A 26,815-nucleotide genomic window follows, 5' to 3' on the forward strand; every position below is an offset into this window, starting at 1 on the left:
TTCCCAATTCACCTGTACCACATATCTTTGAACTGTGGGGGAAACTGGAGCACCCGGAGGAAACCCATGCGAACACAGGGAGAACATGCAAACTCCACACAGATACGCCAACTGAGCAGAGGTTTGAACCAGGGACCCAGCGGCCTTTTTGCTGTGAGGCGACAGCACTGCGCCACTGCATCACCCCTTAATTTAATTTAATTTAATTTAATCACCCCTTAATTTAATTTAATTTAATTTATGTAATTTATTATTATTATTATTATTATTATTATTATTATTATAACACTTTAATGTACCAAAGAAAGCAATGCTAATGTTTAATAAATTAATTATTATTTGATTATTTTTTTTATTTAGATATTTTGTTTTACTATATACTGTATATCAGTACAGTTATGCTTAACTTAAAATTACATTGGTACTATTATGTACAATTTTGTGATGTAACACAAAAAAAATTACTTATTATGTTGCACTTTTATTATGCTTTTATTTTACGATGACCTGTAATTTTCACAAAAGCAGATAATAAAAAGTAACAATTTATTTAAAACAACATTGCAATGCAATTTGTTTGATTACTTTAAGTTGCAAGTCAAAAACAATCACACTACACTGTCAAAAATGCAGGGTTCCACACAATTCATTCATGTTGTCCCAACACAAATCTATTAGGTTAACCTAACACTTTCAGAAAATTTATTTGGATTGAACATAAAAAAATAGGTTGTCCGAATGAAATCTCAAGAATTGTCTTGTTTCTGCTCATTTTAAATGAGTAGTTTGAACAAATAAAAACTAATTTTTTGCTAGAAAGTCCATCTTTATTGTCAAAACAAGTGATATATTTGTGAATATAACCAACCTGTGGTTATAATTGCCAGTAGTTTATGCTTTAAGTGTGATTTATTGCCTTGAAGAGAGATTGATGCTTATGTTACACATTGTTCAAACAGAAGCCTATAGGAAGGGTTTAGGCTGCTGGTTTTACCACACTCACAAACCCCGTCCAAACTGCTTAATTTGAGCATTGCTGTGTATCACAAACAGTCTTGCTGTGGGGTCCATCCTGCACATACTTGCAGCGACTGTAGACATTGGTAGATTATTTCAAATTGGACTGGAAAATGGGATTCCGCAAGATTTGCCAGATTAAATTCTAAGCGTCATGCATCTGAAAGTGGTGAGAAAATATGTAGTGTTTAAACATATGAAGCTTCAGGGTTGCTTCAGCGCCTGTCGTAATTAAACTGAGGCGATCAGTCAGAACTGTGCTGCTCATGCAAGTTCAGATTCGACCTGCAATGCTTTCCCACTACTGTAATGTCACACTGGAAAAAAAAAACATCCATATGCATTCGCTTTACACATTAAATGTAGCCATATGTACCAAGCATTTCTCGGTTCTCATTTTCCCAATGAGCCTGTGTTGAATAATTGAAGACATTCAACTTGTAATGGTGCAATGGGAATACTCTGTACCATAGCAGTTGAACCATGCTCTGCAAAAAAACATTTACAGTGTTGCATTTTTCAACCCAGGCTAATTCTGATTACGTACCCCTATGTACATTTCTGCGGAGCGCCAAATACATCCCAGGAGCTACGTTTTTTTGCAGCTTTTGTTTTCGCGAATCCATCAGAGGCCGCTGTGTATGCTTTTTCACATCTCAAATTTCTCTCATGAGTGCCATTTGTGCCTGCTGTTCTCGCGTAATTCCACCAGAGGCCACTGTCGACTGACTGACTGACTAATTGACTGACAGACTGATTGACTGACTGACTGACTGACTGACTGACTGACTGACTGACTGACTGACTGACCGACAGACCTACTGACCGATACTCCCACCCACCCCCTTCCCTAAACCCAGGCAATAGTGGTTTCTAAAGCACAGATTAATCCAGCCACCCCCTTTCCTAAACCCAACTGATAGTGTTTTCAAAAGCAATCCAGAAAAAAAAAAACCTCGACAGTCTCCTTCTCACCACATTCTCAACCTGTTATATACTTGTTTATTTCATTTTTTGACTTTTTTTTTTATTTTTATTTTACCTGCATTGGAACTGTTCTTCACTGGAATCAAATCCTGTTGTCGCAGTAAACTCTTCTTTGTGTCTCAAGGTCACAGACATACGTGGCGAGCTACTAGGCAAACTGGCAACAGCAGAAAAGCCGTCCACATAGAGGTAAGTGGTCAGCCAGTAGCGCGAATAGCTACAAAAGCTGTCAGCGGCTTCACACCGCCCCGTAGCATTCATTTTAAAGACAAAATGCAGCCATACATAGCTCTGGCTACATAATTCGTGCTTCCAGAAATGTATATAGGGGTATGTTTTCACAACGAGCCTCTGTTGGTATTTTCATCCTTTTAATTTGAAAATTTTAAGTTAGATCTTGCAAATTCTACCCTTTACGCATCATTTAAGTAGCAAAGGACATACATATATATATAAAAATATGCAACCAATTAAGACATGGAATACTCTATGCCACAGTGCCATGGAATTGACTTTGATTACAAATAAGCTATTTAATGAACAGACCTAACCCGTTCGAAGGCTAGCGGTCAGCTGCTAGCGCGAAAAGGAATGGCGTCATACCGCCCCGTAGCGTTCATTTTAAAGATGAAAGGCAGCAATAAGTACCTCTGGCTACAGAATTCGCGATCTACATAAATGTACATACTGCTACGTTTTCAGAAGGAGCCTATGTTGCGGAATTAATTTAAAAGTAATTTAAATTACATATAGCATATCAAACTCTTCCCCCCCCCCCACCCCCCCCACCCCACACACATGCAAATGTTATTTATTTATTTATTTATTTATTTATTTATTTATCTATTTTAAAATTGAGTAAAATATTAATATAATTAATGCTCTTTTTGCATACTACAGTCTGCATACACTCTAAATATACTGTATGTTAATGAAGCAGTACATTATAAAAAGCCAGTACTTTAAAAAGTGAGTAAACCCATTGTAACTTGAAACAGTTAAGCTGATTTAACTTAATTTACGTACAAATTTTAAGGCAACATGTTATTAATTTTAAGAAAATTCAACAATACTTTTTACAGTGCATTCCTTCTTCATTTATTTATTTTCCATTGATTTAAAGTGATTTAAACACCCAATAACTGCTTGATACTCTTTTTAAAGATTGTATGCTCGTGCTTGTAGTCTGCTGAAAGCATTCAGTCTGGCTGACCGACCGTCCAGCATATAAATCAAATGATGATTTGCAAAAGCACTGCAATTAAATGCATTAAAATGTAGCACTGACTAACATTTAAGACTGAACTACAGCCAGAACAAACACTTAAAAAGACATAAAGCAAGCCGAGGCAGAAATATTCCTGTCCGATCCCTCTAATTGATAATTATTGATCTCTGCAAACTACACCAAATTACAAAGCGCTATATGGATTTTCAAATTACTTCAGGCTTTCGCTCGACTGTATGTATCTTTAACTGCTTAGCTCTGGCTTAAGGTTCTGCAAAAGTGCAAGCGTTTCATCCGTTTGCCCAGAGGGACAAGATTAAGCAAAAAGGAAGTGAAGAAAAGGAGACATTTATGAGCTTTTAAGCAGCTCCCTTCCTGCGAGGCTGATTCGTTGATAGACTTATCTGCCCTGTGTGATAGAAAGGAGGCCATCTTTCAACCCCATAATCTAAGACAGCGTTTATTTGGCGATGACGCATAAGCCGACCAGCTAGCATTAGAAACGTGTTGCTTTTTTTCCGCTTCAATGGACACAATATGAACATGAACAAGATGAGAAGTCAGTCAGGGTGCCTAAGATTTTTTAATATTATTATTATTAAAATAGGATTTAAATGCATTAAACTAAATAAAAAAGAAAGCTGAACACATTAAACATGGTGAAATTTATAAAACATATTCGGCAGTTAGTCAATATGTCAGTTTGTAGGTTAATCATAAAACTTGATGCATTCATGTAGCTATTTCCTATGGGAAGTTGTTTAACATTAAACTTAAAGCCATTCACATTTTGTTCAGCGTGTTTAAAATTGCGCAGTCATGTATTAAACTTCCTTTGTGCATTAAAATGCATCATGTAGCTACATAAATAGTTAACATTGAGCCCAATTTAGTTCAACGCTGACTTAATTTAGGGTGTGATGTAGGGGCGTCGATAGACCCCATTTACTGGACCCAGTAAAAATCGCCAGTGCTCCAGTAAATGCTTTGAGATACGATTTACTTTATAAGCAAGTGTATTTATTTAAAGTGATTATCCAAGAATAAAGGTGTTATTCTCTATGCAGCTGATTCAACGCTGGTAAAAGCAATGTAGTTTAATCAAAAAGCAAACTGAGCATATGCGCAGAAAAAACATACCCGCGCGCCACCTTCATGCACCACTCCTGCTTGCTGATGTGCTTCTTTGCTCCCGGGGTCCCGGTTGTGAACATGCACCACTTGTATATAAATAATTTTATTTTTATTATTTATTTATTTATTTTTTTAAAGTGAGCTGTGCCCCAGTAGAGCTTTATGTCTAGCAACACCCCTGGTGTTATCGAGTCTATTGGTGCTTTTGAAAACACTATTTGTTGGGTTTAAGGAGGGTTGTGGGGTTGGTTAGTTGGTCAGTCAGTAAGCCAGTCATTCGACAGCATCCTTTAGTGGATTTACGTGAGAACAGCAGGTGCGAGCAGCATTCGCGATAGAAACTTGAGATCTGACAAGGGTACACAATGGCCTCTGGTGTATTATTATTAAAAAAAAATTAAAATAAAACGTAGCTCCTGGGACGTAATTTATTCTCTACAAGAATGTATATAGGGGTACATAATCAGAATGAGCCTGGGTTAAAAAAAAAATTGCAGCAAGTTGCCTTTTAAATTTTAGTCATATTTAAGTTTATTACATTATGTGTGTCAATGAGTGTATATGGATGTTTCCCAGTGATGGGTTGCAGCTGGATGGGTGTCCGCTAGGTGAAACACATACTGGTTAAGTAGGCGATTCATTTCACTGTGGTGACACCAGATTAATAGAGACTAAGCTGATAAAAATATGAATGAATGTTTAGAACAAATTTATCATCCACAATTGTCTAACCAAATAAATGAATTAGACTTTTATTATTTAAATCATTGATATAAAATAGAAATGTATCTTATTTATTTATTTATTATTATATGCAATCAATTAGTATCATTGTTATTGTTGTATATTTATATGGATTTTATTACTATTATTATTATTATTATTATTTTATAAAAGAATACATATATATGCTCACAACAGACCTGTATGCAAATCATGTTGGTAATCAACTTCTATCATAATATCTTAATCTTAATGTTATTACAGTGCTACAATAATAATCTATTTTTACAGATTAATTAAAAAATGGACTGGCATACAAGGTACACTAAAATATTTTCAATATTGCTGGCAGATATTACTATTAATAATGGAATAAAGTCATCAATCTTACCACCAAAATAAAGCTATAAATGTAATAATGCAGCATTTCAATGCAGATTCTATTATAAAATCATTTATATACAGCAGATAATATTTTTTTTTACAGCAAAATTCAGTTGTATTTCGTTTTTAGGTGTGTAAGTTGCTGCAGTGGTTTATCACCTTCTGTTTTATCAGTTCTCATGAATGCGTATTTATTAATTTCCAGAAATCAGCAGTTCAAACAAAAATCCATCTTTACTCATATAATCATATCCACATTAATGTGTGTGAGGGTGTGTGAATACCGGTGTGTTTTGTGCATTCAGGCTGTTAAATCTTTACTTTAAGCTACAATTATCACTATCAACAAACCATTAACTTTGATTTTTAGCTCAATAAACTTATAATTTGTGTTATTAATAGTTATTAAGGTGGTAGTTGGCGTTAGGCAATGTGTAGGATTAGGGAGGCAGGATATTATCATACAGAATACTGCATCATGCAGCCAATATCTTAAAAATAGGCACTTAAATAAGTCACTCAATATCGAGAATTGGTCCCTAAACTAAAGTGCCTCCTAAAATCCTTATTAAATGTCTTATGGTCACATCGAAGTGATAAATGTAAATTTTTTCTTTATTCTAAATCATTTAAATACAGCAGATAATCACTTTTTGACAGTGACTGAATGGGAATTTAGTTGTATTTAGTTTACAAGGTGTGTAAGGTGCGGCAGTTTTTCATCACCTTCTGTTTTATCAGTTCTCATGAACGCTTATTGATTAATTTAGTTCAGGTGCTTCTCGTCAATCAGACCAATCGATATCAGCTGTTCAAACAAAAATCTGCACACATAACCATATCCACCTTAATGTGTGTGTGGGTGTGCGAATGCCAGTGTGTTTTGTGCATTCAGGGTGTTGAATGTTTATTTTAAGGTATTAACAAACCACTAACCATGGCTTTTAGCTCAATATACTGCTAATTTGCTGCTTATTGATAGTTATTATGTAGTTGTTTGGTTTAGGGATGCAGAATATGATTGTGCAGAATATGTACTTGCTTAGTACTAATAATCAGCCAATATCTTATTAATAGGAAGATAATGAACCACTAGTTAATAGTGTGAACTGGTCCTTATATTAAATTGTTACCTACAAGCCTTATTAAACATAAGTCTTTCCAGCAAATTGAGGCTAAAAATGTTTAATTGGTCTTTACTCTAACTCATTTATAGAGCGGTTAATACATTATTGAGTTGTATTTTTTCTGTAAATAATGCTGGGTTCCACAGAATTCCTTCATGCTGAGAACACAAACACATATCGACTAAGTTCACTTAACTTCAGCTCATTTTAAATATAAGTAGTTTGAACAAGCAGCAAAAATGATTTTGTGAGTGTTGCTAGGTGTGTAAGGTGCGGCAGATTTCTATTTGATCAGTTTTCGTGAATGCTTATTTACTATTTCCACAAATAAATCTGCGTTCAGGTGCTTCTCATCAATCAGACCAATCGATATCAGCAATTCAAACAAAAAAAATACCCGTATCCACCTTAATGTGTGTGTGGGTGTGCGAATGCCAGTGTGTTTTGTGCATTCAGGGTGTTGAATGTTTATTTTGAGGTTATTTTAAGGTATTAACAAACCACTAACCATGACTTTTAGCTCAATATACTGCTAATTTGCTGCTTATTGATAGTTATTATGTAGTTGTTTGGTTTAGGGATGCAGAATATGATTGTGCAGAATATGTACTTGCTAAGTACTAATAATCAGCCAATATCTTATTAATAGGAAGGTAATGAACCACTAGTTAATAGTGTGAACTGGTCCTTATATTAAATTGTTACCTAAAAGCCTTATTAAACATAAGTCTTTCAAGCAAATTGAGGCTAAAAATGTTTAATTGGTCTTTACTCTAACTCATTTATAGAGCGGTTAATACATTATTAAGTTGTATTTTTTCTGTAAATAATGCTGGGTTCCACAGAATTCCTTCATGCTGTGAACACAAACACAAATCGACTAAGTTCACTTAACTTCAGCTTATTTTAAATATAAGTAGTTTGAACAAGCAGCAAAAATGATTTTGTGAGTGTTGCTAGGTGTGTAAGGTGCGGCAGATTTGTATTTGATCAGTTCTCGTGAATGCTTATTTTCTATTTCCACAAATAAATCTGCGTTCAGGTGCTTCTCATCAATCAGACCAATCGATATCAGCAATTCAAACAAAAAAAATAACCGTATCCACCTTAATGTGTGTGTGGGTGTGCGAATGCCAGTGTGTCTTGTGCATTCAGGGTGTTGAATGTTTATTTTAAGGTTATTTTAAGGTATTAATAAACCACTAACCATGACTTTTAGCTCAATATACTGCTAATTTGCTGCTTATTGGTAGCTATTAAGGTAGTAGTTTGGTTTAGGGATGCAGCATGTGATTGTGCAGAATATGTACTTGCTAAGTACTAATAATCAGCCAATATCTTTTTAATAGAAGGGTAATGAACCACTAGTTAATAGTGTGAACTGGTCCTTATATTAAATTGTTACCTAAAAGCCTTATTAAACATAAGTCTCACCACCAAAATGAAGCTAAAAATGTTTAATTGGTCTTTATTCTAACTCATTTATAGAGCGGTTAATACATTATTGAGTTGTATTTTTTCTGTAAATAATGCTGGGTTCCACAGAATTCCTTCATGCTGTGAACACAAACACAAATCGACTAAGTTCACTTAACTTCAGCTCATTTTAAATATAAGTAGTTTGAACAAGCAGCAAAAATGATTTTGTGAGTGTTGCTAGGTGTGTAAGGTGCGGCAGTTTTCTATTTGATCAGTTCTCGTGAATGCTTATTTACTATTTCCACAAATAAATCTTCAGGTGCTTCTCATCAATCAGACCAATCGATATCAGCAATTCAAACAAAAATCCAGCTCTGCACATATAACCGTATCCACCTCAATGTGTGTGGGTGTGCGAATGCCAGTGTGTTTTGTGCATTCAGGGTGTTGTTATGCGTCTGTCAACGATCGCTATGTACATACACATGCATGTGTGAGAGCCTCAAATCTATCATGCCAAACTATGCGCGCCCCTTAATCATTACTATAACTGATTGGCCAGGTTTATTTTGTTCTGATTTTGCCTTTGAAGCTGTTTACTCGGCAGATTTCTGCGCAATTTATCACAAAAGCAGAATTAGGCGCAGCGGTTTCCCAAAGCTCGCCTCTTGTGAACGTGAATGGGCCTTTCTTTAGCTGGGCGGGCGAGTGTGTTTGCGAGCAACAATGCACCTGGTAACTCTGTAAACTGTTGCACATCAACACGGTGACTCATGATGAGTGTGTTTGGAATGAAAACGCAGCTTACAGCTTATGTAAACCCTGTCAAAGCCTCTTGTGCGCGACTACAAAGGGGAACGGTTAATTGCAATTCTGCCATTAATCTTAACATCAAGCATCTTAGATTGGATTGGGAGTGAATGGTTGGGTGTGAGAAAAAGCAAAACAAGGTGTCATGAGCGTGTTAGGCGTAAAATAACAGCGCTGAGACCCTTTTGGATGGAGAAAGTTAAGCGTGAAGTGGATCTGATGATTGTTATGTTTCACCTGCTGAACAAGAGGAAATCAACAAGCGTTTGCCAGTTCATTACATCATTGCTGAACACATGCCAAGTCAAGTTGAGCTGGATCTCCTCCAGGACCACTCCGCCTCTCTAAAAGCTCACTCTCACAAACATGCACACTCCTTCGCATACCTCCTTACAAAATGTGATTCACACCTCTGCTTTTGTTCGTTTTTTTATTTTACTTTTTACTTTGAAATCATAGGTAGTCAATATTGTTGAGGGTGTTTTGGTGACAATAGCTTAGTTTAAGTTAAACTTGTGGTATAGGTGAATTGGGTAGGCTAAATTGTTCGTAGTGTAAGTGTGTGAGTGGATGTGAGAATGTATGGGTGTTTCCCAGTACTGGGTAGCGGCTGGCGGAGTTGGGAGTAATGCGTTTCAAACTAATGTATTACAGTAACGTATTACTATTTCCTTTAACGCAGTAGTGTAAGTGTAACCCCCACCGGTCCTAAGCCACCCAACCCACTCCGAGCTGGGATCGAACCGGCGACTTTCCGCATGGGAGTTGGTTGCTCTAACAAGGAGGCTAAAGACCATGACCTCTAGCATCTGTCGCTGGAGCGCCTTTAAAGGTCCGAGGAGTGAGGTTTACCTGCACTGCACTTACTAGCTGGCCTCCGTTACACTCATCCCCCTTAACCTCACTCCCATCCGGGTCATGGCACCAATGTAACCCTGCCGGTCCTACACCACCCAACCCACTCCGAGCTGGGATCGAACCGGCGACTTTCCGCATGGGAGTTGGTTGCTCTAACAAGGAGGCTAAAGACCATGGCCACTAGCATCTGTCACTAGAGCACCTTTAGAGGTCAGAGGATTGAGGTTTACCTGCACAGCACTTACAAGCTGGCCTCCGTTACATAAGGAATTACATTTTCAGTAATATTTTACTCAGTACATGTTCTGTAACGCTTGCGTTTCAACAAACTTTTCGCTCGCAAGACATTAACAAATAAAAAATACCTATAAAAAGTTCTATTTTCTGTTCGTGGTTAGAGAATATAGGTATGTGTTGTTATTAATTTCCCTCTGGCTATTGGAATGGTTTCAGCCTCTGAGCTCGAGACTATTGGCTCAGCCCGGTTCGCAGTAAGCCCTAACGTGCAGCGGAAAAGCGGCACGTATTACGGCACGCTCGGTCATATTACATGAATGCGCTCTTAACTTGTAATACTGCGCTCACGACATTTGTCAGTAAAATAACAACATATATTGTTAGTAGCCTGGATAGGTCACAGTCATTATATCGCATTCTACTGGATGTAAAAAGCTCTGCAGTACATGTCGTAATTTTAGAATGTTGAGTTCTGTAGTTATTTTGGTGAAAGTAACTAAAAAGTTATATAAGAGTCATGTACATATAACAATTCTGAGACAGTAATATTGAAAGGTAAGGGATTACTTTTAAATAACAGTAACAAGTTATCTGTAATGTATAACAGTTGGGAAATAACTTGCACAACATTGGCGGCTGGAAGAGCATCCGCTGCATGAAACCAATGCAATCTCACAGCAATTCGTAGCTTTTTGATTTAGTGGCTAATTCGTATGAATTCGTCTGATCTAATTTGTAAAATTTAGTACGATTTGCTCATCACCCAATGAGGGTTGGGGTTAGGGGGTGGGGTTTGGTGCCACACCTTCTTTTTAAAATCATACATTTTCGTATGACTGAACTCGTACGAATGCATATGAATTAGCCACTAAACTGACATAACGTAAAATACTTGTGTTTCCTCGTGAGATCAGGCTGGTGAAATTGGAATAGTTGGTTCATTCCGCTTTGGTGACCCCTGATAAATAAGAGACTAAGCCAAAGGAAAATGAATGAATGAGTAATGCATTAGTGAATGTTGAACTATGATTATAAATGCTTCACAAGTAGTTCATTCTTGTATTGTTAAAGTGTGACTCAATGATTTGATTCGTCAGCCTATACAAATAATTCACAATAGCATGAAAAGCAATTAAATTCTGCATTCCTGCATTATTAGATACATTTTGGAAAGTCATACGTTTTATAAGGAGACCGTTTCAATATTCGGACGTAATATCTGGTGCATAAAGTCAGAATTACCGAAAACAGGTCTTAAAATAGGCAGCAGTGGAAATAATTGGTTAAATCTCCAGCGTATAATGACACGTTTGCCAACTGAGAAAAAAAGTGGGAAAAACCTGGTGCCAATTTAATAAAGCAAAACCTGTCACTGGTTGAAAGTGAGTAGAGGTTAATTCGCTCCAGTATGTGACAAAATAGTCAGGGTTACTCTGGAAACCAGCGGATGACAAGTACAAACAGATTAGAAAATTCCCAGGTCAGAGTTAACACAGTTTACTGCCAGCTAGAATCATGTTACTACTTACTTGATGTGTGGCAGCCATGTTATAAAAAAAAAGAGAAGGAAACAAGGTTGAGAAATCTTTGCAACATGATACAAGAAATTGGTGAACTTTTGACCAAACACCTGACGAGTTTTGCTTGCTTTTTTGATAGATATTTAAATGTTTGATAAGTCATCTAACTGGCCTGTTCCCTATTATATACACATACACAGTTTAATATCATGCATAGGACACCACAAAATGTTTATGTAAAAGTCGAGGAATAAAAAAGAGACAGATCTTTAACACATAAACATCAAAAATGGTGAGAAAAATATATGTACTGTATATACTTAGTTACTACTAACAGGACTTCTAAAAAACAACCATTGCTACACTAAATCAAATAAATGAATTTATAGATGGCTGGATGGATGGCTGGATGGATGGATGGATGATTGATTGAATAAATTGATTGATTGATTGATTAAATAATGCATGAATGCATGAATAAATGAATGCATAGACGGGTGGATGGATTTAATGAATAAATGAATAAAATAAATAGATGGATGGATAGATGGATGGGTTATTTGAACAAATGAATGCATGTATTGATGAATAAATGGATAGATGGTTGGTTGATTGAATGAATGAATGATTGCATGGATGTATGAAATGAATGAAGGAATGAATGTGTGGATGAATGCATAGACGGGTGGATGTATGTAATGAATAAATTATAAAATGGATAGATGGATGGATAGATTGAATAAAAAATGGATGTATAAATGAATGGAAGGTTGGATGGATGGATGGATGGATGGATGGATGGTTGGAGAGATGGATCGAATAAACGAATAGATGGATGGATGGATGAATGTATGAATTGATGGATGGTTGGATTATTTGAACAAATGAATGGATGAATGAATAAATGAAAGAATGGATGGATGGATGAATTAATAAATGAATAGATGGATGGATGGATGGATAGATGTATGGATTGAATGAATGCATGGATGGATGAATGGTTGGATGGATGGATGGTTGATTGATTAAATGAATGAATGATTGCATGGATGGATGGATGTATGGATTGTATAAACGAATGAATGAATTGATGGATGGATCGAATTAATGCATTGACAGATTAATAAATCAATAGATGTGTAGATGGATGGATTGAATAAATGAATGAATGAATTGATGGATGGAATGGATGGATGACTAGATGGATGAATGAATGACTGAATGAATGAATGGAGGCATGGATGGATGATAGATTAAATGAATAAATGATTGCATGGATGACTGCATAGATGATTGATGGCTGGATGGATGGATTGATTGAATGAATGAATAAATAAATGAATGAACATCATTCAATAAAAGCACAAAACGGCACTAAAAATGCTGGGTTGTCATAACCCAACAATGGGTCAAATATTGAATAAAAAGTAAGCAGTAAACCCTAACATGCAGCCAAAAAGTGGCTAATAGATGAAAATAGCAGAAGACAGTACATTCGCGAGATGAACGTACGCACATATGGCGTTATTTCACTGACAAAGGTCGTAAGCGCAGTATTACAAGTGGAAAGCGCATTCATGTAATACGAGCGAACAAATCTCTTTGCTCATTCTCTGTGGACAAAAAAAAAGAAAAAAAAAAAACTTTCTGGTTCAATGATTGAGTTTATCCATATATGACCTAAAATTTTACAGTAAATACTCATATAGAAAAGCTTAAAGAAACAAATTTAACACAGCATAGGTGAACATTTCCATATTTCTTTGTTCTGAACATAAAAGCAAACTTGCTGGTCAAGCTAGGATTTTTTTAGTGAAACTTTAGTGAAATTATTTGTTCAAACTTGAATCAAAATAAATCCCAACACATGCAAATGAGGTTGAAAGATTTTAAGGGTAAATAGTTCACCTAAAACTGAAAAATGCACTCACTATTTTTAAGATATTTTGAAGAAAGCTGAAAGCCTGTAACCACTGACTTCCATAGTAGGAAAATACTAAGTAAGTCAATGGTTACAGGTTTACAACATTTGTCAAAATATCTCATTTTGTGTTCAACAGGAAAAATGGTTTTTAAACATTTGAAGCGTGAATAAATGACGAAAGCATTTTAATTTTCGGGTGAACTGCCTATTTAAGAGCATGAGTTGATTTATGGGATGGTTAAGAGGTCATTTTACATATAGGTGCAATTAAACACATACCTATCCTAATACATGTATTTGGTTAAATAATTCATTCTAAATAAGAAGTGTTGACACTTGATATTGTTGTGAAGTGTATATTTGCAGGCCACTGATGTTATTTAAAGATACGCGTGCATTAAATAAATGTGATTAAATATACCCCGAGTGCATGAGAGAGCATGTGGCTGAAAATTACCCTCAGTACACACACGCACACACACAGTATATATAGTCTTATTACTCACATGAGAAGAGTCTGGGCAGCGTTCAGGCAAAACGTTATCCTTTATGAAGCAGATCGTAAAGAGAGAGAAAGAGACACCGAGAAGAGTACTTAAAATGCCTGGAAATCACACATCACTCCAGTAATTGCATTAAGCCACCACTTTCATTGAGGTAAAAATAATGTTTGCCTTTCAATTACAGCGTAATAGCCGTGACAGATCATTCCTGAACTCCCCATCATGTTTGTCTTGGACTAAAAATGTTATTATTTCACGTTCAAATCAGTTTTATGTGTGATTGTTAGAGAAACTAAAGAACCGAGCTGCAAATCCACATTTCAAGGACTATTTAAACAGCTTCAATACGCCAAGACACACGATCGCAGAGATGTAGACACCAGAATTGAACCAAGAGTGGAAAAATAAAAAATAATAAAAATATCAAATGTACATTTAAGGGATAAGTGGACATTAAATAGGCAGATTAGGTCAAATTCATGAGTAAAGGGAATGTTTAACAGTTCAAATAAAGTAGTGATGTTTTAGGATGTACATTCATCAAAATAGAAAACTTGATGTACTGTACGCACTTTCAAAATATTTATAAATTAATAGTTTTCCGTATTTTGTGATTCATATTTTTATTTTTAATTTCTCCACATTTATTTGTGCTTTTGAATTGCATGACCTTTCTTCCAACTTTTAACCTTGAAAAGTAAAAAAAAAAAGGTGACGTATAAACATTTTTAATAGTTAAAAGTGATATATTGTTTGTGTTGGTGCTGTATATTACGCTACAAAAAAACTTGTATTAAACTGCCAGTACATTTTCTGTTATTTTACTCACTTATGTCTCTATATATCATTTTTTGTACATTATATTATTTCAAGTTACTGAAATGTCAATAAAAGTCACTTTGGTAAGCTCTAGAGCTGAATTTACAACATCAAAAGATGTTAAATCAGAGATCGAGGTCCTATAACGCTATTTACAACCATAAATAAATGAAAAAAATGTAAATTAACAAATTTTTTTAAATTAACAAATGTAACATTTTACAAGCAGAAAAAAACAACCTAGGCTCAATATTGATACATACCCCTATATACATTTCTGGAGAGCGCCAAATACGTCCCAGGAGCTACATTTTGTTTTGTTTTTTGCAGTTTTTGCAATTTTTGTTTTCGTAAATCCACCAGAGGCCGCTGTGTATGCTTTTTGAGATCTCAAATTTGTTTCACGAGTGCCATTCACGCCTGCTGTTTTCACGCAAATCCACCAGAGGCTGCTTTCGACTGACTGACTTCCCTTAATTCAACCGACAGTGTTTTCAAAAGCAATCCAGAAACAGAAAAGCCCTTGCCTGATTTTTACCATGTTTTCAGATCTGACAACGTTCTCACCTTGTTATTTACTTGTTTATTATTTAATTTTTTTGGCTTTTGTTTATGTTTTACCTGCTTTCTGAAACTGTTCTTCACTGGACTCAACCCCATCATCTCGGTCAACTCTAGTCCACCAATGTACATGGCAAGCCACTGTACAAACTTGTAACAATGGAAAAAAACTCCACACGGAGGAGCTGGAAAAGAAACAGAAGCCATCGGCGGCATCATACCTTCCCGTAGCGTTCATTTTAAAGACGAAATGCAGCCATACATAGCTCTCACTACATAATTTTCACTCTCTAGAAATGTATATGGGGCTACGTTTTCACAATGAGCCTGTGTTGCAACAAACTCAGTTGACAAGTGTTCTTCTGTTATTGTTATACAGATATTTTGTCCAAAAAGGAACATTCTCTGTTAATTTCAAACCTTTATGAGTTTCTGTTGAACACTGAAAAAAGATATTTTAAAATTGATAAATTACAGTCATTGACATCTATAGTACGGGTCAATTGGTGCTTTTGAAAACACTTTCGGTTGGGTTTAGGGAAGGAGAAGGATTGGTCACTCAGTCGACAGCGGCCTCTGGTGGATTTATATGAGAACAGCAGGCATGAATGGCACTTGCAAGAGAAATTTGAGATCTCAAAAAGCATACACATCCACCTTTGGTGGATTTGTGAAAACAAAAACTGCGAAAAACTCCTGGGATGTATTTGGTGATCTCCAAAAATGTATATAGGGGTGCGTTTTCAGAATGAGCCTGGGTTGCTTTCAACATTCTTCACAATATCTTTTTTTTCTGTTTGACAGAGGAATAAGCAGAAGATGAGTAAATAATGACAGAAGTTTAATTTTTTTTTACAAGTTATCTAATTTTCAGTAATGTTCTAGACACACATAGTTCTAATGTTCTAAAACCACAGAAACGTTATTTATAAGTCATTCGCAGGATGCTTTAGTGTAATGTTTGTCATGTTTTAAATGTTACTACTAGTTTCAGAATGCTTAGAACATTCTAAATAACATTCCGAAAATGTTTGCAAAATTACTAAATCAAACAATCCCTTCGTGTTGACATAACAACATTTTTTCTCTGGACAAAAAAACAATCATAACTATTACTAAAGTTAATTTAGCCAGCACACCTTTCTTGTTCATAACCAATTAAAAAACAGCAGACAGTCAAGATGTGTGAAGATGTTTTTCTGCAACGGCCTCTCTCTCTTTCTCTCTCTCCACCTTCAGCCGTGGCACAGAACTGGTGTGACCTAATAGCTGTAAAATGCCAAATTAAACTTATGGACACCAATTGCCATGTAGCTCTGAGGCCGCGGCCTTCAATGGATCATTGTAATCGGGTGATGAGGTCATCGCACAGGCTGACTGTTAGACTCATCCTGCGTTCCACCCTTAATTGGAAAGAAAATTATTAATTGATATTTTTTTGCCACATGATGTCATGTCTGTGTGCCATTGCTGGTGTGTTCTTTCTAATCGCCACCTTTTTCCTTTCTCATGTTGTAAAATGGAAAAAAAGCTGAAAAGTAGAAATATTAATTTCTAATTAATAATTTAAATTTAAAAATAATAATTTAATTTCTAAATATTAAAAAACATTTAATCATTTGGCAAATGCTTTTGTCCAAAGCGACTTACAATTGAGGAGGAGGTATTCAGCGATTCAACAAGAAGAGGCAATACACACAAGAAGTAATAATTACATAAAGGAATTGTAAGTGCTCAGAGAATTAAGTGCTTAGGAGGGGTAAAAATGTAAAAAAAAAAAAAAACGCATATGAAAATTTCAGATTTATATATATATATATATATATATATATATATATATATATATATATATATATATATATATATATATATTTTTTTTTTTACACGTTTATAAACATAATAGTTTTAATAACTAATTCTAATAACTGATTTATTTTATCTTTGCCATGATGACAGTAAATAATATTTGACTAGATATTTTTCAAGACACTTCTATACAGCTTAAAGTGACATTTAAAGGCTTCACTAGGTTAATTATGTTAACTTAGGTTAGGGTATTTAGGCTAGTCATTGTACAACAATGTTTTTTTTTCTGTAGACTGTTAAAAAAATTGCTTAAAGGGGCTGATAATACTGACCTTAAAATGGTGTTTAAAAAATTAAAAACTACTTTTATTCTAATCTTTTATATTCTTATTTCTATGTAGATATTTAATAATGAATTAACAGCTTCATCAGAGTCACAAGATCCTTCAGAAATCACTCTAATATTATTTTTATTATTTTATTAATATTATTATTATTATTAATCATATTATTATTGATGCTATAGTAATAAAAGCAATAATGACTAGAGTAATAATTTCATTTGAAACTACATACAATAAGTAATAAATACATATTTAATAAATACGTATTAATAACTTTTGCCTTGATGAACAGAATAATTGTATTTAAAGTATTAAATAAAATTAATAATGTATAAAAAACTGACCACAAACCTTTGACCAGTAGTGTGTGTGTATATATATATATATATATATATATATATATATATATATATATATATACACATATATATATATATATATATATATATATATATATATATATATATATATATATATATATATATATATATATATATATATATATATATACATAATATATCATTTAAAGAAATGTAGAATTTAATTCAGCAATAGCTTATTACAAAAACACAGAAGCAGACACCAAATAATTCTTAGTTATAATGCTCATAAGTTACCTTTGTTTCACATTAATTTATTATGTTTTAGAAAATGACTTTTTTAAATGTACTGACAATAAACTGATTTTAAATGATAACATTATTTTATAAAAATACTGAGGTTTTTTTAAAAAATATATTTTGGTAAATGCAGTCTTAGTGAACTTCTAAAACCTTACAAGCAATAATATGTACTTTCTAGACGAGACAAAAACACCTTTGTAGAAATAACGAAACAGAGAGTAAAGTTAACCCTAAAATGAAGACATTAAGCACAATTTTGTGCGCATAAATTCTGAGGACTAAATTACAGAGTCTTTGCATGATGGCAGAGCGGCACCGCAGCATAAACTAGAAAATTGCTATGCTGGCAAACACTGCAATCAGCATAAAACATATTACCAAAATAATATAGCATAATGCGAAATAGCTCGAGTACATAATTATACAAATTCCCTCAATCCACTTTACCTGAAACAAATCATTTTTTCTTCTCTTTGACGTTTTGTTGCTATAAAAAAACCTCAAAAGTGAATAAAACTTTGAATGCCTGCTCGGCTGAGGAATGAGATACGCGTGTACCATATTTCACACAGATTCTTATCATGTGGCAGGTATTAATTAGCCGTGACGACAGTAAATCAGTTTGGTTTTGTTATGATTTGCCCTCTCTCTCGCTTGACTGTGACAGCTCACATCAGGCTATACATCATTATATAACATCCTCTTGTTAATCGCAGCTCAGAGCCCATTACACACTCACAAAATAATGTTCGCTGTTTGTTCAAACTCATTCATTTATTCATTTTCTTGTCGGCATAGTCCCTTTATTAATCCGGGGTTGCCACAGCAGAATGAACCGCCAACTTATCCAGCTAGTTTTTTACACAGCGGATGCCATTCCAGCCATAACCCATCTCTGGGAAACATCCACACACACATTCACACACACACTACCCAATTCACCTGTACCACATGTCTCTGCACTGTGGGGGAAACCGGAGCACCCGGAGGAAACCCACGCGAAAGCAGGGAGAACATGCAAACTCCACACAGAAACGCCAGCTGAGCCGAGGCTCGAACCAGCGACCCAGCAACCTTCTTGCTGTGAGGCGACAGCACTACCCACTGCACCACTGCCTCGCCCTTTGTTCAAATTACTTGTTTAAAATGAACTGAAACAACACAATTTTGAGTTTTTTGGGGGGGACAACATAATTGTTTTATGTTCAATCCACTTAAATTTGTAAAAAAAAACAACTAATAAGTTATATAAGTTAATCACGCTGTGGTAACCCTTGAAAATAAGGGACTAAGTCGAAGGAAAATTAATAAACAGTCTATTTTACATCCCTACTTACTGTCAATATTGTGATTGACATTACCATGCACTATTAAAAACACCACACAATTCCTTCATGTTGTCTCAGGACAAATCGATTATGTGGAATCCAACATTTTTAAAGGATCTCCCAAAGTGTCAGGGGTGTCTGTATAAAGAACCCAAAAGCAGAAGAGTTCAAATCAATAAGCTTTAATTTAATAAGCAGAAAGAAAAAGACTAAGCAACTTGCTGAAATCCAGAGATTTTAGTAAAAATAAACTAAAGAATGGACCACAGGGAACTGGTCACAACATAGGATAAATTCCAACAAAAATTAGCACAACCACAGGATAAAGAAAATCAGGAGTGGGCTATTTTCCTGTCAAAAATAAAGCAAGTCTTTGGTCTAGACCTGGTAATACAGCTATAGGGCATTGGCAAGACAGAGGATCGATTCTCCAGGGCAGGCCAAATCCAGAATGGCTCCAGAGAACTGGACAGAAAATACAGAGATAAAGCAAGCAATAGACCGACAAGAAAGCAGTAAGGAACCCAACACTCTGGCAAGAGGAGAAGCGAAACACCCTCAAATATAGGACCAGCAATCAGCAGAAATGAAAGGCAGGTGGCAGTAAACAAGTGAATCTGGGGTCACACTGGACTTTTCTCCCCATAGACTTCCATTCATACTCATGCGAATGTGTCAGACCGGAAACGCAAGCTCGGGTGGCAAGTTTCGCAAATCGCTGGGTTGGAAAGTTCAAGCTTGGTGAACTCTGACCTGTGAAATCGCATCACTTGACAGCATGAGACCAATCGAGGATCAAAACATGACCTCTCTGGACGGAAATGTAAAATATGAACCAATCGCTAGCTTCTTCATTCATTCATTCACTCATTTTCTTGTCGGCTTAGTCCCTTTATTTATTCCGGGGTCACCACAGCGGAATGAACCGCCAACTTATCCAGCAAGTTTTTACGCTGCGGATGCCCTTCCAGCCGCAACACATCTCTGGGAAACATCCACACACACTCATTCACACTTACCCCTGCACTGTATATAGCTCAAACAATCATATTAGTTTTTTTTAAGTAGTTTTTCCCATCCACAGTAGGGACTTTCCATTGACTATTTTTATCTATTTCTCTCCACACGCTGCTAATAATAATAGCTACACCACTCCTGTGGTATCAGATTTTCTTGCAGTAATTGTTTAAGAAACTACCTATTTAACATAAGCTGAATTAACACATTTCTTGAAGTTTATTTGGGACAGCCTAATAGTTTTATGTTCATTTCACTTCAATTTGTAAAAAAACATTAAATTAACTTAATCGATTTGTGTTGGAATAACATGAAAAAATTGTGTGGCATTTTTATAGTGCATGGTATTATAACAATATTGACATACAGTAAGTAGAGATGTAAAATACGGTTACTATTCATTCGTTCATTCATTCTTTCATTTTCCTTCAGCTTAGTAAATAGTGTGCTTACATTTAAATGTTGAATAAATAATTTGAATAAACCATAATTATTCAATGAATTGAATGGAAATTCTCAAAATAACAATTTCATACATGTTTGTGACTATGCACCTGATTGTATGTTTTATTTTTGTTTGGTCTACATTTTGCAGTAAACTCTGTGTTATTGCCTCTATGAACCATAAGGTGAGATGTTTTTATGGGATTTCTTATGGTCACTGAATGTACAGTACTGCTCCTTTGATGTAAGATCACCCCCTACTGTTTAAATGAATTATCAAAGCATGTATATATAATATATATATAATAAACTATATCTATTTAGAGGTCACAGACATGACTGCAAAAAACTAAAACATTTTTAAAAGTGATTTAAAAGTGCAAAAGTTGTAATATAAATATAAATAATTTTAATAATAATAATAATAATAATAATAATAATAAATAATAATAAAATAATAATAATAAAAACATAAATAAAATTGTGGAAAGTTGTTAATTTATGGATATTTTTTACAGTGCAGACCATAAAACATTTTGAAACATTTGAAATAATGTATTTCCAAAGTACTATATTATTATTATTATTATTATTATTATTATTATTATTATTATTATTATTATTATTATGTCTTGCCATATTATGTCAGTAGGTAGTGGTGTCGCCTCACAGCAAAAAGGTCGCTGGGTCGCTGGTTCGATCCTTGGCTCAGTTGGCGTTTCTGTGTGGAGTTTGCATGTTCTCCCTGCGTTCGCGTGGGTTTCCTCCGGGTGCTCCGGTTTCCCCCACAGTCCAAAGACATGCGGTACAGGTGAATTGGGTAGGCTAAATTGTCCGCAGTGTACGAGTGTGTGTGTGAATGTGTGTGTGGATGTTTCCCAGAGATGGGTTGCGGCTGGAAGGGCATCCACTGCGTAAAAACTTGCTGGATAAGTTGGCGGTTCATTCCGCTGTGGCGACCCCGGATTAATGAAGGGACTAAGCCGACAAGAAAATGAATGAAAATATTGTTTCAAACTACAAATAATACAGTAATAGTCACTTTGATAAAATGTCGACAAAGAAGAAATCAACATCCCATAATGCAGTAAAATTCACAAAAACATCTGTAAATCACAAAATATGGAACCTGTTAATTAACCTGTTAATTTTATTTCTCTCTCTCTCTCTCTCTCTCTCTCTTTCTGGCTATATTGACTGTACAGTAGTTACAGCAGTGACCTTCTTTAATGCAAAATAAAACAGTTACTCTTAATATTACTCTTTATATGCACATTTATTCCAGCACGCAGTCACAGCAAACTAGATATAATAACACGTTGGAATGAACGAAGCAGGAATAGTGAATTTCCATCTGCTGTGATGTTTTGGCCTCCAGTCGCAGTAGACAAAACACTGTGAGAGTCACAGGCTTCAGTGTGAAACAAACTGTGCTTAGGTAACTGTGTGCTACTGTTTTCAGATGGCACTGCTGCTGCAAAGGCTGCTAGGATCAGTGAAGCCAATCCCTATAGGCCTGCATTACACTGGGAAAGATCTGACACTGCAATATTTTGTTGGGATATTAATACAATTTCATTAGATGACTTTCACAGAGAAGAGTTCAGAATTGAAGACTGATTGGGATGATGTTTAGGGGAATGCATTAAATATAATGCATATGCAAATATTTAATATAAAGCATAGATAATAAATATCTGAAGTATCTGGTTTTTTACGCAGTGAATGCCTTTTCATCCGCAACCCAGTACTGGGAAACACCCATACAGTCTCACATTCAAACATGCTCTTATACAATATGGCCAATTTTGTTTACCCAATTCACCTATAGCGCATGTGTTTGGACTGTTGGTGGACCGGAGCACCCGGAGAAAACCCACGCTAACATGGGGAGAACATGCAAACTCCACATAGAAATTCCAAAGGGTCTATCCGGGACTCAAACAACCAACCTTCTTGCTGTGAGGTGACAGTGCTAACCACTGAGCCACCGTGCCACCAACATTCATATGGCTTTAATAAAATGTCTAACTTTTGTCCACTGGCTGACTCTCTGTGTTTATGACAGGCTAATACTGTACATATTTCGCCTCTGTTGATATCAAACAGCAGTCCTCTCCCAGGATATCAATAGCAGCAAATATGTATTCGCCTGTCCCAAACACAGAGTCTTCTCTCTCTCTCTCTCTTTCCGCTGATGGGCCAGTAGTTGCTGCTGGCAGGACTCACGCCGAGGCTCTCCTAAATCTCGTCCCCTGTCGGTGGCAGGCTCCGTCGGCGTGGCGTCGCGTGACATTCTTTCCCACAGGCAGGCACATAGTTGCAGCCTGTCCTCATGCGCGAGGGCCTGGGATCCGCCAACAGGCGCGGGTCACTTCAAAGCCCGGCAAACCCACAGCTGCAGCCTGTCGGCCCTGCTGCCCCGCTCCAGTTTGTAATCAATATTAAAGGATTGACCCCGAAGGCATCTCTGCCGCTGTTCACACTCCACGGCCCTCCCTGAGCAGGACCACAATGAGTCTCCGCTCAAGATCACTTCAGATATCTCCATCAGTTTTCTCCTTCATCAGACAAGTCATCGGGAAACTCATTATCTCTCACCTTCACAGGGTGTTGTCTCCTTGGATTGCTGTGAGAAAAGCATCCATGTTATATGTGACCACAAAACTAGCAATAAGTGTCATTTTCTTTGTTTTACTTTACATTTTATGATGATCTAAAAGCTGAATAAATAATCTTTCCATTAATGTGTAGTTTGTTTTGATATATTTGGCCCAGACTACAGTTGAAGTCAGACTCATTCACCCTCCTGTGACTTTTTCTAATATTTCCCACAGTATTCAAATTTTTCACAGTATTACCTATAATATTTTTTCTTCTGGAGATAGTCTTATTTGATTTATTTTGGCTAGAATATATTTGTCATGATCACCAGCGAGATCTAAACACCAGGGGCCTCATGTACAAAGACTTGCGTGGAAATCATACTAAAACATTGCGTACGCACAAAGCTGTAAATGTGCGTACGCAGAAAAAAATTCTGATGTATGTAACACTGCGTACGCCGAATCTCACGCATATTCTTTTGTACATCCGAATGAACGTGAAACTGAGCGCAACATGCACGAGCACAAAACCCCTCCCTGCCTCCTCCCCCGTATGAATATGCTAATGACTCTACTTTGGCAAAACCCAACGAAAAAGCAAAGGCAAAAGCAAGCAAAAAGAGAAACTTTGAACAGAATGTGAATTGGGAGGCTGCTTTCGGAGGTAGACCGGAGGAATAAACAACAAAAGAAAAAAATAGAGTCAAAAGTCCCTCTATAGGCCCTTACAATCATGGCCTCCCAATCATCCCCTTCCACCAAATTGGCTGTATCACTGTCTCTCCTCTCCACCAATAGCTGGTGTGTGGTGAGCGCACTGGCGCCGTTGTCCTGTGGCAGCCGTCGTATCATCCAAGTGGATGCTGCACACTGGTGGTGGTGTGGAAAGACCCCCCCTCATGATTGTGAAGCGCTTTGGGTGTATGGCCATACACAATAAATGCGCTATATAAATACACACATTACATTACATATATTTCACCACAGTCTGGCAGTGACTGCATATTGTTTTTTTCTTTGTCTGTCACCTTTTCTCCTTTTTCATATCTTTTTAGAAAGAAACCGAAATGCTTCCACACATCCGATTTAAAACCCGCTTTAGGTTCGATCATTTCCAGCTCTTTTTCTTCCCTAATACTAGCAACACACTCAATTTCCGCATTACTGGATCTGTAGTGACAACAGACCGCTAAGGATGATGGCCACGCCTAGGCTGATGGGAATTGTAGTTCCCGCTACCTCCCGTTCGCTTCATTCGCCTAAGCAAACTTTTCTTAGAAATGTAGTTTTGAGTCATGCGCCTACGGTAATATTAAAAAAAATTACTATTGCGGTATGACGGTATTTACAATATTGTTACTTTCCTACTGCAATAAAATGTTTTTTTTTTTAATCCAATTGATTAATTATTTGGCCATATTTACTGTGTTAGTGAACTTTCAGAACACTTTGTGAAGACGGGAATGTCCGGTCACCCTTTATTTTGGGTCGCTGTGAACTTTCCAGCACAAAGTTATAGCAGCTGGCTTCAGTGGTTAGCTTGTTAGCCGTTCTGTGATGAAAGGGGAATTTACAGATCCAATTTACAGACTATATTAGGCCTGAAGAAATATGATCTGCTCTTATTAAACACATTACGCTACCGTTGCAGCCAGTGCATTCATGCATTCTCATAGTAGCCACTGAAATGAAGATCATATTATGAACACACCATTGAGGATTTTTATTATCATTATTATTTTTTCCCCTGTTACAGTCTGGGATATATACAAACAAAACGTTTCTTGAGGCATATTTATTTAGGCCTGCATGACCTGCGATGCAAACCACCTGGATTACCATCGGTGTTGTTGCTGTAGGCGGCACAGTAAATTTGTCAATACTCTGATACTTGGCACGTCTGCCACAGCAAGACTGACTCATTCATAACAACAAGTTGTGTTTTGATTACAGAACTCTGCTTTCTGAATAACAATCATTAGCATGGCGCACTCCTGTCAAACCCATCAACAAATTAGCCAGCTGGCAAATGTAATATCTAGGATGCTATAGGTTATTAAGCTACAGGCTATAGTTTATTTCCTTTTCACATTAGAGTTAAAGGCATCGGATTGATGTAATATCCTTCAGCCACTAAAACAACAGCGGGTGTAAAATGACAGCTGCCCGGCCATTCTCTTTTCCAGGTGTGCTGCAGTAGTAACTCTGATAACCAGTCATTAAATATTCCGTTATGCAGAGGGAATGCGGACTGTGTGGTGATTATCCCACAAACAGTATGTTACTGGTTACATCACTTTTGTGTGGATTTCTTGCTAATGATGCTGGCTGTGTGTTCATTGACTTTATTTCTGAGTAGAAAACAGTTTTACTGACATTATAAAAATAACAAACTGGAGTAAAGGGTATGTCTCCAAGGAGTAGTTCACCAAAAAATGAAAATCAGCTCGCTATATACTCACCTATGTATCACCGTTCCTGCCCAATGACATAAAAAAAAAATAATTATATATAAAAAAAAATTATAAAGTCTGAATTGCAAGTTAATAACTCAGAATTGCGAGTTATAAAATCAGAATTGCAAGTTATTAAGTGAGAATTCTGAATTATTAAGTCAGAATTTATAGTTGTAAAGTCAGAACTGCAAGTTATTAAGGAAAAATTCTGACTTATAAAGTTGCAGCTCTGAGTTGTAATGTCAGAATTGCAAGTTAAGTCAGAATTTTCTAGTTATAAAGTCAGAATTGTGAGTTATTAAGTCAATTTAAAGTTATAAAGTCAGAATTGTGAGGTATAAAGTCAGAATTGCGAGTTATTAAGTCAATTTAAAGTTATAAAGTCAGAATTGTGAGGTATAAAGTCAGAATTGCGAGTTATTAATTCAGAATTTAAAGTTATAAAGTCAGAATTGCGAGTTATTAAGTCAATTTAAAGTTATAAAGTCAGAATTGCGAGTTATTAATTCAGAATTTTAAGTTATAAAGTCAGAATTACGAGTTATTAATTCAGAATTTAAAGTTATAAAGTCAGAATTGCGAGTTATTAAGTCAGAATTGCCAGATATTAAGTCAGAATTCTGAGATGAAAGGGTTAGGGTTAGAATTGTGAGTTATAATCTAAAACACAACAATTTGTTTGACTGGAATTTGAATATGACCTGCAGGCACAGGACGTCAACATAACGTCAGATTGGTGTTGTACTCGATGTCAGGGGACGTTGCATTTTGTTTGAAAATGAAAATCAGGTTGACGTCACAACTCAACGTCAACGTCATTTTGGTCACTTTTCAACGTAATAAAAACAACAAAATATCAAAGTCCAACGATGTAACCGCTTGATGTTGCGTGGATGTTATCGTTAACAGTATGATGTCTATCAGATGTTGGATTTTTGTC

General features: G+C 35.9%; 1 long non-coding RNA gene across 14 annotated transcripts in view; it reads left to right on the forward strand.

Moving 5' to 3' along the window:
- The window catches only part of LOC137488231 (uncharacterized), a 235,286-nt gene that overhangs the window by 23,548 nt on the left and 184,923 nt on the right, over positions 1-26,815 (forward strand). For 7 of the 14 annotated variants that reach the window (XR_015515391.1, XR_015515387.1, XR_015515382.1 and 4 more), the window contains 2 exons: positions 2,129-2,193; positions 23,023-23,560. This is a non-coding gene — a long non-coding RNA (uncharacterized LOC137488231). Of the gene's footprint in view, positions 1-2,128; positions 2,194-22,275; positions 23,561-26,815 lie in introns of those variants that run through there. The other 7 variants (XR_015515388.1, XR_015515383.1, XR_015515385.1 and 4 more) reach the window with 2 other exon arrangements.

Source organism: Danio rerio, chromosome 18 (genome assembly GCF_052040795.2).
Source record: "Danio rerio strain M-AB ecotype USA chromosome 18, GRCz13ab, whole genome shotgun sequence".
NCBI classification, from domain to species: domain Eukaryota; kingdom Metazoa; phylum Chordata; class Actinopteri; order Cypriniformes; family Danionidae; genus Danio; species Danio rerio.